Consider the following 9,049-nt stretch of genomic DNA (forward strand, 5'->3'; position numbering starts at 1 on the left):
CTGGCTGCCCAAATGAAACAACATCATGAGAAGTGCTCCTTCTCAGGAGGAAGCTGCATTGAAGATGATAAAAGGAACATGTCTGAACATACAGGATCTTCAGGTTGGTAAACCTTTTTATTTCATACTTCTTTCTTAAAGAATTCTTGTCTTCCTTCTGGACTATTCTTGAATTCTCACGTTGGAGGAAAAATATAGTTGTTACTCTATGGTACTATCATTTTAGATGCAGTTGTGACAAAAAACAAACAACTGAAATAGGAAGATCTTCTTTTTACAATTTCACCTTTAAAGTAGTACTGAGTGTCAGTGAAGAATACTAAATGAGCAGTATGGTAATAATTAAATAACTGCATTGACTTATTTTATTTAGGAGAATCCATCCTCAACATACAGGATCCTGAAGACTATCCACCCTCACGATCACCATCATTGTCTATAGTTTCAGTCACATAGCCACAGAATATCACCTGTAGCGAAAAGAAAAAAAAAAAAATTTATCATCCAGAAACAACCATGGATAAATTTGTGATAAGAACCAGCAGATTACAAAAAGATGTAATTGATGAAAAAATTGTCCGGTTTGTTTATGCAACAAACTCTCCTTTCCATATGATTGAGCGCCCACACTTCATTAACATAGTTCAGTCATTAAGACCAGGATACAGTCCACCCAACAGAGCAGATGCTGCATGCAAATTGCTGAAAAAAGTATATGAAAGAGAAATTGAGCAGTGTACAAAAGGTCTAAGAGTGAAATTGTTAACCTGAGTCTTGATGGGTGGAGCAATGTCCACAATGATCCTGTTGTATGTGCTTGTGTGACAAAAGAAGAAGGGAATGTCTTCCTTACAGAAATAATTGATACATCAGGAAATACACACACAGCAGAATACTTACAAGAATTAGCAGTAAAAGCTATAACCAACTGTGAAAAAAAAATTCAAATGTCTAGTACGCAGCTTGGTCACAGACACTGCTGCAAATGTATCCAAGATGAGAAGAAATGTAGATGAGTCCCAAGCTTATAACATACGGTTGCAGTGCTCATTTGATGCATCTTCTAGCCAAAGACTTCAGTGTTGCAGAAATAAAGGCTAATGTTGAAACTGCAAAATACTTCCGTAACAACTACTTTACAGCAGCTGCTCTGAAAAAAGTGGGAGGAACCAAGCTAACTGTCCCACAAGACATACAATGGAACTCAGTAGTGAACTGTTATGAGCACTATATCAAGAACTGGCCTAATCTGATGACAGTTGGTGAACAAAATCGTGAAAAAATAGATGGCACTGTCACAGCCAGAGTTCTCAACATTGGGCTTAAGAGAAATGTTGAACACATGCTGAGTAGCCTGAAGCCTATTTCTGTAGCCTTGAATAAAATGATGGGAAATAGCTGTTTTATTGCTGATGCTGTTGAAATTTGGAAGGAACCGAGTGAGATCTTAAAAAGAGAAATATGCAATGTCAGAGTTAAATTACAAGCATTAAAAAAAAAGGAAGGGGACAAGTACTATCTCCAACTCATTTTCTTGCAAATATTCTCAATACTCAGTACCAGGGTCAAACCTTAACTGCTGAAGAAGAGGAGTTGGCTACGACATGGACTTCCAGCAATCTTCCCTCCATAATGCCATCTATAATAAACTTCAGAGCTAAGGGTGGACCATTCAAGAAATAGGTTTGCTGATGATGTTTTAAAGAAAGTCACACCAATGAACTGGTGGAAGTCATTTAAGCACTTGGATTCAGAGACTGTTGAATTGATAATCTCACTTTTAACAGCAGTAGCTTCTTCTACTGGTGTAGAAAGAATATTTTCTTCCTTTGAACTAATTCATTCCAAATTGAGAAATTGTTTGGGAACTGAAAAAGCAGGAAAGCTTGTTTTTCTTTTCCAGATTATGAACAGACAGTAAAATGAAGGTGAAAATGACTGAGTTAGCTGCAGAAGCCAACCAATATTTGAAATTTCTCATGTTTACCTGGCTGACATAGTTGATTTAATTTTGTTGTTGTTTTTTTAAATATTTCATTTAACTACTTTAGTTAAAAACAATTTTAACAAAAACAAACCTGATTTTAAAAAACTTGAATGTTTAACTAAATTAAAAAATTCATATGCTTGTTTTGTTAAAATATTATATGTTTGTTGTTGAAGAAAAAAAATCCAGAATACATAATGTTGTCGTTTTAATTAAATAAAACAATGTAAATGTCTGTCTGGTAATGTTCTCCTCCTAATACAGCATGGCAAGAAAATCCTCCAAATATTAATGATTAACCTATTGAATTGGAAATATTTATGAAGTCATTGGGAGATGAACTATCTGCTTCAATTACCTTTGGTAAATGAAATAACCAAACAATCATTCATTTTCTGATATAGCTGTAAAACTAAACCAGAAAAGTTTCCAAAATAAATCACTTTAAAAATATATAGTGTGTAAATAAAAATGAAACCTACATCTATCTCTGAGTTGTGAAGAATATGTATTAACGTTATAACAACCAACAAGAATGCATCTTTATGTAGAAATCCATGACTAAATCGAGTCTTCCCTGACTAGTGATTTAAATAATTAATTAAATCAATTTGATTTAAATCAAACCCACCCTGTACCATAATACAAATAATGAGAACAACAAAATGTTCTGGGACCACCCTGAGATTGTAGATGCTCAGAGGGTCAAAGATTTTAAGAAAGTTATGGGAGTTTTATTCATGAATCAAAACTGAGCCTTGAAATACACTACAAACTTATGTCAGTATAATTAGGTCACTACACTGAGCAACATAGTAATACTGATCTAACTCCCAATGTAGACAGTGCTATGTTGACAGGAAGGCTTCTCCTATCGACATAGCTACTGTCTCTCGGGGAGGTGGAGAACCTACACTGAGAGAAGAAACTCTCCCAATGGTGTAGGCAGAGTCTTCACTAAGCACTTCAGTGACTATGCTGCTCCGGCGCTATAAGTGTAAACAAGCCCTAAGTATCCTGTACTGATAGTACCTACAGAAATAATTTAAAAAAGTGTTTGGAAATAGAAAAGTTGACTAGACAATTTTTGTATTGCATTGATATACTTTGCATATATTACATCTCCATCAAGGCGTGAAACTTCTATTTTTCCTAAAAGCTCCTCCTGAACTAGAAATTGTTACCAACCATTGCATGAGATTAGGCAAATACTGATGTTAGTATGTGACAAGAAGTTGATGGTTACATAGACAGAATACGAACACACTAATCTGACCTTAAACAAACAAACACCTATGCTTCCATAACCAAGAATGCCCAACTCCAACATCTTGCCACTCCTGCTTTAAACCAGTCTTCAACATAACAAAATATTAATACAGGATTTGAGTGAAATAAGCATGACAGTCATTCAGCCTTGACTAGAAGTAAGACTGTTACTAATTTTATCCACTAGTTTAGCTCTATAAGCAGGTCAGGTCTGCTTTTATTCCTCCTGTGTCCTAAAACGAAAGCTTACGCTCAAATAAATTGGTTAATCTCTAAGGTGCCACAAGTACTCCTTTTCTTTTTGCGAATACACACTAACACGGCTGCTACTCTGAAACCTGTTACGTGTTCAAAAAAATCCTTGCAAATTAAACACGTTTCTAAGAAACCAATAAATATGTACTTCCAAATACTGGCCAAAAATAAACTGGCCAAGTCATCTTTCATAAAATACCATGTACCATCTTATACTACTCGTCAAGATTATTTGTATAAATAAGCACTTTCTACACAATTCACACGTAAACTATCTTGGCTATTCCAAGTGTCAACCACTTCCTCCACTTTTAGATGCAATAATCAGATTAAAAAAAAAAAAACTATTAGCCATATAAAAGTTACACTAACTCACTGCATCTCTCAGACAACCACTTTTGCATATTTCTTGCAAGTAAGAGTCAGGAGTAAGCACAGTCTTCCATCTATTTATTTGTAGGGCATAAGATTCAGGAAGACTTCAAAGATAGGGCACCGTATTTCCACATCTGTTTTACTGACAGCTCAGACACAACCTAATTAAGCACCTTTAGTGAAAACTACAGCTTTATTATGCTTCTTTTGGAAAAACTTACTAGGAAGGATTTGAATTGCCTCTTATGACAATTATAACTGACACCAACAAGAGGGAACATGGTCTAATTTTGCTTCCCTTTCCTCACAGATTGGGCATTAATTCTGTAGACAATATAACACAAGATAAGTATATATGTATGATAAGTGTATCAGGAATGTATTGCCTTGCAGGTTAAAGACATGACTGAAAAGGACGGTAAAGTAGACAGTGGGCTATGATGTATTAAACCTCCCAGGACAAGCAGTTTTCTATTATGTATCATAGAATCATAGAATATCAGGGTTGGAAGGGACCTCAGGAGGTCATCTAATCCAACACCCTGCTCAAAGCAGGACCAATCCCCAACTAAATCATCCCAGACAGGGCTTTCTCAAGCCTGACCTTAAAAACCTCAAAGGAAGGAGATTCCATCACCTCCCTAGGTAACACATTCCAATGTTTCACCACCCTCCTAGTGGAAAAAGGTTTTCCTGATATCCAACCTAAACCTCCCCCACTACAACTTGAGACCATTACTCCTTGTTCTGTCATCTGCCACCACAGAGAACAGTCTAGATCCATCCTCTTTGGAACCCCCTTTCACGTAGTTGAAAGCAGCTATCAAATCCCCCCTCATTCTTCTCTTCTGCAGACTAAACAATCCCCATTCCCCCAGCCTCTCCTCATAAGTCATGTGTTCCAGTCCCCTAATCATTTTTGTTGCCCTCCGCTGGACGCGTTCCAATTTGTCCACATCCTTCATGTAGTGTGGGGCCCAAAACTGGACACAGTACTCCAGATGAGGCCTCACCAATGTCGAATAGAGGGGAACAATCACGTCCCTCGATCTGCTGGCAATGCCCCTACTTATACAGCCCAAAATGTTGTTAGCCTTCTTGGCAACAAGGGCACACTGTTGACTCATATCCAGCTTCTCATCCACTGTAACCCCTAGGTCCTTTTCTGCAGAACTGCTGCCTAGCCGTTCAGTCCCTAGTCTGTAGCGGTGCATGGGATTCTTCTGTCCTAAGTGCAGAACTCTACACTTGTCCTTGTTGAAGCTCATCAGATTTCTCTTGGCCCAATCCTCTAATTGTCTAGGTCCCTCTGTATCCTACCCCTACCCTCCAGCATATCTACCACTCCTCCCAGTGTAGTGTCAATTTCCTTTGGTTTTTTTCATAGCTTTTCCCCGGAGGGGCATGAAAGGGCTTGAGGTACCCCACAGGAAGGAATTCCCAAGTGCTCCTTTATGGGTTCTCAAAAGGTGGAGGGTGGGTGTTTGCACTTGGGTGGTGGCAACATCTACTCATCCAAGGCCAGAAAGAAGCTGTGACCTTGGGAGTTTAATACCAGCCTGGACTGGCCAGTATAATTTTTTAAAATCCTTGCAGGCCCCCAACTTCTGCGCTCAAAGTGCCTGAGTGGGGAATAAGCCTGGACAGGGACTATTGCTTTAGAACACTGAGGATTCACTACTCCCCTCTTGGCTACTGTCACTTGATCATAGGTTTGGCTTAGTGTCTGATTATCTCTCTCTTCTCTTATGAAATCCTCCTCTCTGGTTAGGAGCTTTACGTTCAATGGATATGGGTTGTCATTCCTTGGGGAAAGTGTAGGACTCCTCTTCTGGTGAGAGCTTCCTGCCTCAGGGCCCTCTGTTTCACGCTGTCCTACCCTATCTGACTGGTGCCTTATCTACCCCAAACTCAGGGCATTGTTAGGTAAGGTCACATGGGAAGCAAGTGTAAGGGGGAAAAAGAGTTCAATAGGAGTTGGCAGTTTAATAGAGACATTATTAAGGGCACAAGAGCAAGCTACCCCACTGCATAGGAAAGATAGGAAGCATGGCAAGAGACCACCCTGGTTTAACCAGAAGATCTTCAATTATCTGAAACTCAAGACGACCCTAAAAAAGTGGAAACTACATCAATTACAATGGATGAATATAAACAAATGACACAGGTATGTAGGGACAAAATTAGAAAGGTAAAGATACAAAACAAGATTAAACTAGCTAGACACATAAAGGGTAACAAGAAAACATTCTACAAATACAGTAGAACAGAGAGGAAGATCAATGGGGGGTGGGGAGGGAAAACAGTAACAGAAAATGTGGTAATGGCAGAAGTGTTAAATGACTTTTTATTTTCAGTTTTCACCAAAAAGATTAGTAATGAATGGACATCTAACATGCCAGTGAAAATGAGGTAACATCAGAGTCTAAAATAGGGAAAGAGCAAGGTAAAAATTACTTAGACAAGTTAGATGTCTTCAAGTCACCAGGGCCTGATGAAATTCAGCCTAGAATACTTCCTAGAATACAGCCTAGAATGTACTTCCAATACATATTTTATCAAAGACAACCTTAACATCCTTATCATGGATTTCTTTCTGCCACCAGCCCTTACCACCCAGCATTATCATAGGGCTTGATTTTCACACGTGCTAAACCTCACAACTCCATCAGTAGTCAATAGACGTATGGGTACCCAGGACCTCTGAAAAATGTTCATAAATTATATATGCAAAATGCACTCAAAAGCTAGCATTCCTGCTGTTCAACAAATGTTTGTCTTTTTCCTTGCTGTTAAAAAGATCCTGAAAATACTGGATAGTGTGTTGAGTTTTGTATCATAAGCAAGTAATTTATGTAATAAGATCCAATCACAGAAAACGATTCATGTCCTACACGTTCAGTGAACTGTTCCAAGTAAATCATTTCTTAACGCAGTGTAGCCTGAATCCGTACCGTTACGGGCAAAGCCCCAAACCCGACTGCGTGTGGAATAGGATCAGGAAGCGACTGACCTCTGCCTAGGCTGACCCCATACAGACACCAGCTTTTCTCTTGTTCTGATCTCACAATACGCCCCTCTCGAGAGCTATATAAACCTTCACTTCCGAGTTACCGGATTTACTAGCGCCAGCCAGTAACGGAAACGGACTGGGAGCCTTTATTCCAGAGTCAAATAAGTCACTCCAACCCAACAGCGCGCGCAACCTACAAGTTCAAAATCAGTCGCAAATATGCCCAACAGGCAGAGACCCCCTGAGGACACACAAACGGGCCACGCTTTGCGAGGCCGGACATGCGTGCGCTCCCCCGCCCCCAATAAGCGTGGCCACGGCGACCCCAGCTCACAGATTTCTACCACCCCTCCTCTTGGCGCGCTCGCCCCTACTTTCCCCCGGGAGGCCCGTGCCCAGCCCACCCGCGTGCCCCTGCCCTCCGGCCCCATCGACTCTTCTGTACCGCACGCTCTGCCTCTCCCCGCGCAGCCCGCCACCTCCAGCGCACACCCAGCCAGCCGGACTCACCGACCCCGCCACCCACCCCCTTTGTAGCGATCCGCCAGCGGCGAGCGCGTGGGCAGGTTTCCTTGGTTTCCCAACCGCCCCTTAACACGCGACTCCTGGTGCGCGCTCACCCATTGGTTGCTACCACGGTTCAAAATGGCCGCGCCCAACAAGCGGCCTCTGCAGTCAGCCGCTCGCGCGCCGTTACTCGGCAATGCGGCCAGCCGCTCCTGGGCTGAACTTCCCAATCCAAGGGCAGGATCAAAACGTGCCGCGCGCCAGCTTCCGGCTCCGCTTCCGTCCGCAGGCGGGATTTCACCGAGTCCACGCTCACCCCCGCTAAGCTACGCCCCCAAGCTACCCCCCCCCCCCCCGCGCATGTACTGGTCTCCGTATCCACGAACTGAATTCTCCCCCTTCCCCATCCGCCCTTGTCACCCAGCTACACCTCAGCCCCTGGGCCCCAGCCAACGGTCCGAGGCCTACCAGGCCGCCCATTGCCAGACACTGTGCACTTCCCGCCCCCGCCGCCTTAGACACCCCGATGCCACCTTCCTGCAAGGCCCACCTTCACAGCAGACCCAGCACCTAGTGCAGGTAAGGGCGGTATCCACAGCAGAAACCTTAGCTTCTTGGCTCCTTTTCCCGTTTACATGAGGTTGGAGGTGCCCACCATTCTTGGCCACTCCTTGGGGTCCAGGGCATGGGTTTGTAGGTGTTGGGATCCCAGTCCTTTTCTCTTCAAAGGTCTCCTCATTATAGCCTTGGTCTTCCACACTGTTTCTTGGTGTCTTCTATCTCTTATGCTTTCTTTCCTGGTCACTATCCCATTCTTATCAGGTGTCCAGCCCACCTCAACCATATGCTTTCAGTGGGCGTCCCAAGACCATCTTCCCCCTAATTTTTTCCATGGACACTCAATCTACCTTCCGCTTGCCTACCATTCCCCTCAGTGTGTTATTTTCTACTACTTGTATCTTCTTTTTCTCTGCCATCTCCCTGAGACCCCACTATTTCCAAACCTTAGAGCAGGCTGGGACAGACACACACAGCATACAGTTTTCCTTTGTTTGTTACTTACTTGCCAGTTCCACAGTACTCCTGCCCCCTTTTTCACTGTTGCCCATGTACATTGGGTTCTTCTTTTAATTTCTTCAAATCTCTGTCTGATGGTACTAAGTGTATTTCCCATGTACACAAATGCTTTCCTCTGCTTGAACTTGTCTCCTGAAACTTCAATCAACAGCTCTTTTTCTACCTTCCTATTTGCATAACTTCAGATTTCTTTGTGTTTACCTTCAAATCACAGTCTTCAAACATACACCCACTCTGATACCATATTTGCCAGTTCCTCTTTGCTGTTAACCAAAAGGGGCCAGATCATCAACATACATTAGTTTTCTTTGCATCTCCATAGGCTTGGTTATCCTACTTAACTCCATAACTAATATGAAGGTAAGTGGAGTCAGCATGCTCTTGTCTCAATCCTGCCACCACATCAAAATTCTGTGAAATTACAGGTACTGTTACTACGCTTAATTCAACACCTCTATCTCCACTTCTTGAAGTCCCCTACCCATTGATCTCAATACTCCAAATACCAGCTGCCACAAAACTAAGTCATTTGCTTTCTTCACACTCAATATATGCTATGTAAGTTA

At 42.0% G+C, this 9,049-nt stretch overlaps 1 protein-coding gene across 2 annotated transcripts in view; it reads right to left on the reverse strand.

The window, feature by feature from the left end:
* The window catches only part of CEP78 (centrosomal protein 78), a 52,834-nt gene extending 45,152 nt beyond the window's left edge, over positions 1 to 7,682 (reverse strand). For both annotated transcript variants that reach the window (XM_073345093.2, XM_073345092.2), the window contains exon 1: positions 7,520 to 7,682. The gene's annotated coding sequence lies outside the window, so the exon portion shown is untranslated. The remainder of the gene's footprint in view (positions 1 to 7,519) is intronic.
* Positions 7,683 to 9,049: the final 1,367 nt, after the last annotated feature.

The sequence above is a fragment of the Lepidochelys kempii genome, chromosome 5 (assembly GCF_965140285.1).
Source record: "Lepidochelys kempii isolate rLepKem1 chromosome 5, rLepKem1.hap1, whole genome shotgun sequence".
NCBI lineage: Eukaryota > Metazoa > Chordata > Testudines > Cheloniidae > Lepidochelys > Lepidochelys kempii.